Below are 4,978 nucleotides of genomic sequence, written 5' to 3' on the forward strand. Positions count from 1 at the left end.
ACCAAACGACAGACCCTAAGCTCTGGTCAGCACTCATTGAGCATCTGCTGGATGCAGACATCAGCCATCACCCTTGAATCCCCAGGCCCAGCAGGGTCCCGGTCAAGGGGGCTCTCACACTGTGAGAAGCTGGCTGTGTGTCCAGGGTGCGCCAACTGCTGCAGCCAGTGTTCTCGTGTCCCTCATGAGGGACACCCGCATGACAAGGTGTCGGGAAGGTTCGAGAGCTCAGGCTGGTGAGGACAGTGGAGCCCAGTTTCCCCAGGCAGCTCTTCACTCATGTTCCCGGAAAGACCTGTACGCAGAGGGGCATCGACCTGGAGGTGGGGCAGAGCTGGAAGGAGCCCCGCGGGTGCTCGCAGCCAGAGGCTTGACTCCTATGTGGATCCAGGACAGGACCCAAAGGCAGATCTGCAGTCAGAAAGCCAGGTTTTTGCTTTTTTGAAAAAAAGAGCTGAGGAAAAACAAGCACACCTCTTTAAAAGCACACTCTTTAAAGTTGCGGTTTCTGGTCCTTAAAGTTTTGATTGGAGTCGGTATGAGTGCCCAGAGGGTGGGGACATGGGGACCTTGGTGGGGAACACTGGTCCCAGGCTCAGACCACTGACCCCATGGGCTGATGAATTTCCAAGTCCACGGTAATGAGTCTTTGATCTAAAAGCCTTGTTGGAGACGATGTGGACTGTAGGATTGACTCAGCTCCTGGTGAAAGTTGTCAGAATAAATCCTCCCAGCCATCATCCTCGCCCTCTGGAAGCACTGGGATACGCCTAGTGGGAGGAAGAAACGTGGTCGTCTGATGTCTGGACATACTTCACAGTGGCCGCTCACCCGGAAGTCCCTTCTGTCTGTTTACAAGGTGGAGATGTTCTCCGGTTAACCAGAAGACCTCTCCCACAAAAGTGGGGTGGACTCAATGCCCAACCAGCAAGCTTTTGATTGATCAAATAAAGGTCACAGTTTCTCAAACTCTTCGAAGTGTAGAGAATTTAAACTCTCCCACCGGTAAGAAGGCTCTTTCCTCCCTGAGTTCTCTCTTCACAGCTGCCTGAGAAAGGCACAGCCCCCACCCACCCCCCAACCCAAGAGCCAGAGGCCACACTGGTTAGGAGGGATTCAGAGAGGCTGACGTCAAGGGAGAGGTCAGGAGGTCACCCCCCAAGTAAGGACCCCACTTTCTAGAGCAGATTCCTTCACTCCTGCCCCTGGAGCATCTCCTTAAAAAACAGGGACAATTATCCTGGCGGCAGCTTTATTTCTTTCAACTTCTCTGGGGACTTTGACTAAAATCAGCAATTTGCCTTTAAATAAAGAAAGAGTATCTTCCTAGGCTGTCCGCACCCTTCCTGGTGTCTGTCATCCTGGAGGCTTCTGTACTAGGAGCACTAGGGGACTAGCTGGGGGTGTGGACCCAGCAGCTGGGCAGTAGCTGCTGCCCCCAGGCCTCTTCCACGCCAGGACCGAGGGCAGTCCCCCATCCCCTGAAGGAGAGCCAGGGCTGAGCCTGTTGGAAACATTTTGGTTGCAGGAGACCTGCAGGCAAAATTACTTTCCATAATAACTGCCTCCTTCGGAACCACCACAATTAGTATTAAACAAAGTGCCTCTTTCCTTTCAGGCTTCAAGCAGGCTGCAGCCAATGGGAGGAGCTTTTTCAATAAAAAGTATAATATTAACTCTTTCCTTGTGGCCCAGATTGGTTTCTTTCAACTGGCGCCTTCCTGACTCTCCTTTAAGGAAAGAGTAGGTTTGCTTGGCCCCAGTCTCCAGCTGTAGGAAGATGGTGACGCTCAACCTCCTGGAGGCAAAGACCACTGGGCTGTGTGGTGTCTGTATTTACTGGACACATGGCTGCAGCCCAAGTGCTTTGCTCTGAAAATAGGGAACCAGGGACCTGACTTATGAAGAGACAGTGCTAGGAAGAGAGACTGTGCTTCCCTCTTACAATTCAAATAGTTTAGGTCCATTAACATTCCGCCTCAGCAATAGTTTTTTGTTTTAAAACTTATTTATTCACAACTAGTTTGGCTGACAAAGCTGTTTCAGTGTCACTGGTGACAGAAGCTAAACTAAAGGCCCAGGAACGACCGCATCCTTCAGCACCCGCCTCCAGGCGAAGATTTCCCAGGGCAGGACTCCCTCCAATGACTCCTCCCCGAGTCTCTGATGGACCTGAGGACAGGACACTCCTCACTGCGTCTGCATCAGCTCTGGATGATGGAAAAGCCTGTGCTGATAAGAGGCAATCAGGCCAATGCAAAACCAGCACCCTGGGCTCCGGTCAAGGACTCACGGCTCTTCGGCCAGAGAGGACTCCAGGTGAGGGTCCCTCTTCCAGGCCATTGTTTTCCTGCACCATCAATTACCAATCACCCATCACCCCGCCTCCAGCGGCACTCAGCATCCCCCAGGAACAGGAACCCAGTGCACCTTTGGAGGGCAATGAGGATGTGACCCAAGGAGGGAGAAAGAGTAGCTGTGCACAGCCCTTCGGCTCCTCCCTGGGTGTCCACTGCACGACCCTGGTGTGCCAGTTTTCCTTCATCCCCAGAACTGTTATGGGGGTTGTCTAGCCCCTGCCAGTTTCCTGATGCTGCGTACTTCAAATACACAATAAAATAAAAATAAAATTTTTAGTGTGGATTCTTTTGCTTATCAAAATAATAATAACAAAAAAACAATAATGATAAGAATGCCCAATGCTGAACCTCAAGCCCATTCCCTTCTTTAAGAAAAAGAAGATGGAATTTGAGGAATCAAATATACTCCCTCAGCCCCAGGTCAGCAGCCTGAAAAAAAAAACAACCTTAAACTCTCTCCTTAATCAAAAAGAGTCTTTTCCTTTTGTCTCTAGAAATCTCAAGTCATCCAAGGGACAATGTGATAGCTGATTTTTAAATTTTAGTACTCAAACATTCATCAACTGTCCATTCAAAGTAATGACCAGTAAAAATAAAATGGATTTAGGACTCATATACTTCTTCAAAATTAACTCAGTAAAAATGAAAAAAGAAATCCAGTCTATGGAGTCTAAATATAAAAGTGGATACTTCGTAGAATTATATGTACTTCTTAATCCATTTAAGAATTCAAAGAGTTAAAAAAAATTTTTTTTTTCCCATTTAGCCGTTTCTGTTCATTCAAGCAAACCTGTGTGCCTTCCAAACATTTAGGTCCAGCTGGAGTTAAATGATCCTGGGAATAAAAACAGAAAAAGCCCTCAGGGACCCAGTTTCATTCTCACGGATCAAGTGTGTCAAACAGAAATCTTAACATGACAATGGAGTCACCTTTGCAGACTTGGAACCCTGGGCTGGAAATTATTTCCCCACAATTTCATTCTAACATTTTAACAAAAGTATACAAACCACTCACAGCTCCTGGGACATTCAAAACTAGCTGGGGAGTGTGGTGAGTCTCCTCACACCCTATTGAAATTGTTCAGTCAGAACCTCTGCTGGTTCTTTTCCTTCTTAAAGCTCTCATAATTCAGAAAAGTTAGAAAAGGAGAATGAAGTGCCCGTTTCCGGTATCAGACTTTGTTTTCATACAGTGGAGCAGCTGAACCGACTGGCATCTTCCGGGTTGGGTCAACGGGGTGACGGCAAGTGGGACCCCCCCAGTTATGTCGCAGGCTCCTCTCTTCATAACCCATCTCCCCTGCCTGGCAGGGTTCCCATGTCACCCCAGAGTCTCGGGACGAGCAGCACACAAGGCTCTGTGAGTCCTGCAATTCTAAGGAGCCTGGCTGGGGCAGGAGTCTCTTCTAGAACACTGGCCAGAGCTGGGGCAAGAAAAGGCTTCTGTGGCATCAAGTCTGCCTGAGAAAGAGAGCAAGGGCGCCTGGATGAATTCAACCAGGCACTCAACTCACAGTGAAATGCCACCTGGGGAGGCAATGCCAGGGTCGCTGGCCCCTGCCTGTGTGGTTGCAGGCCCCCAGCCCCTCGGGGTCCACAGATGTGTCCAGCTCACACTCATCTTACACTCCGTCCGCACTCACCTCACACTCTGTCCACTCTCCAGGAAGGGCGGCCAAACCGGTCACAACCACACACCTGTGCCAGGTGATACCCGGCCCGTCTCCCCCACCAGAGGGAAGAGGTCTTTGGTGCCTCTGCCTTTTAACTGAGATGTGTCACCAGTGACACTTAATTACTGTTGTCCAGTGACTGTTTTCTTGTCACGTGTGGCCCACAGGCGCTCCGGCTGACATCACGGGCCACTCCCGCCAGTTCTCTCTGGGCTTGTTGGTTAGTCCCGCGCCCCCAAACGCGAGCCCGACCTTGCCAGTGACCCGTGAAAGCCAAGACACACCAAACCGCAGCAGAGGAAGTGGGGGAAAGGGGCCCTTGAACACACTCGGCGTGAGGCTTCTATAAAACCTGCTGTGCAAGTCCGGGGGGACCCGGGGAAAAGTCAAACCAGTCCATCCTCGTTCCTGCGAGCAAGCCGGCGGCGGGCGGGAGGATGCGGGGCGCAGGAGGATCTGGCCGACTGTACGCCGGAACAGGGTCGCCGACAGGGGCGCGGAGGGGGGTTGCTGAGGGCCAGGGGACCGCGGGCGCCGACCTACCTGCTCCGGCTTCTGGATGCAATTTCTGCGGCCGAGATGGAGTATTTTAAAATACTCCCGCCGCTCGCCTGCTGCGCGCGCTCTGGGCGCGGGGTCCCAGGGCGGCGCCCCCGCCTCGGTCGCAGCCGGACTGGCAGGAAGGGCCGGGCGCCGCGGGCTTGGCGGTATGGGGCGTCTGCAGGGCCCTCCGCCTGCTCCTCTTGGGGATGGCCCGGCTCCCACCTGCCTCGCCTTTTAACCGCGCCCCACCCCGCCTCTGTCCTGACGCTTCTCTGGCGGGAGGCGAGAGGCCAGCGCGCGGGGATCAGAGAGCGCCCGCCCCGGGGCACACGGGGGTGGGGGGCGCGGGGCTCACGGGGATGCACGGGGGTGCGGAGCTCACGAGGGCGCATGGAGGTGCGG

The 4,978-nt window shown here is 52.8% G+C and overlaps 1 protein-coding gene across 1 annotated transcript in view; it reads right to left on the reverse strand.

Moving 5' to 3' along the window:
• The window catches only part of GJB6 (gap junction protein, beta 6, 30kDa), a 7,783-nt gene extending 3,622 nt beyond the window's left edge, over positions 1-4,161 (reverse strand). Inside the window, exon 1 of the mRNA XM_010851176.1 lies at positions 4,004-4,161. The gene's annotated coding sequence lies outside the window, so the exon portion shown is untranslated. The remainder of the gene's footprint in view (positions 1-4,003) is intronic.
• Between the last annotated feature and the right edge of the window lie 817 nt (positions 4,162-4,978).

This window comes from Bison bison, unplaced genomic scaffold, assembly GCF_000754665.1.
Source record: "Bison bison bison isolate TAMUID 2011002044 unplaced genomic scaffold, Bison_UMD1.0 scf7180017864299, whole genome shotgun sequence".
NCBI lineage: Eukaryota > Metazoa > Chordata > Mammalia > Artiodactyla > Bovidae > Bison > Bison bison.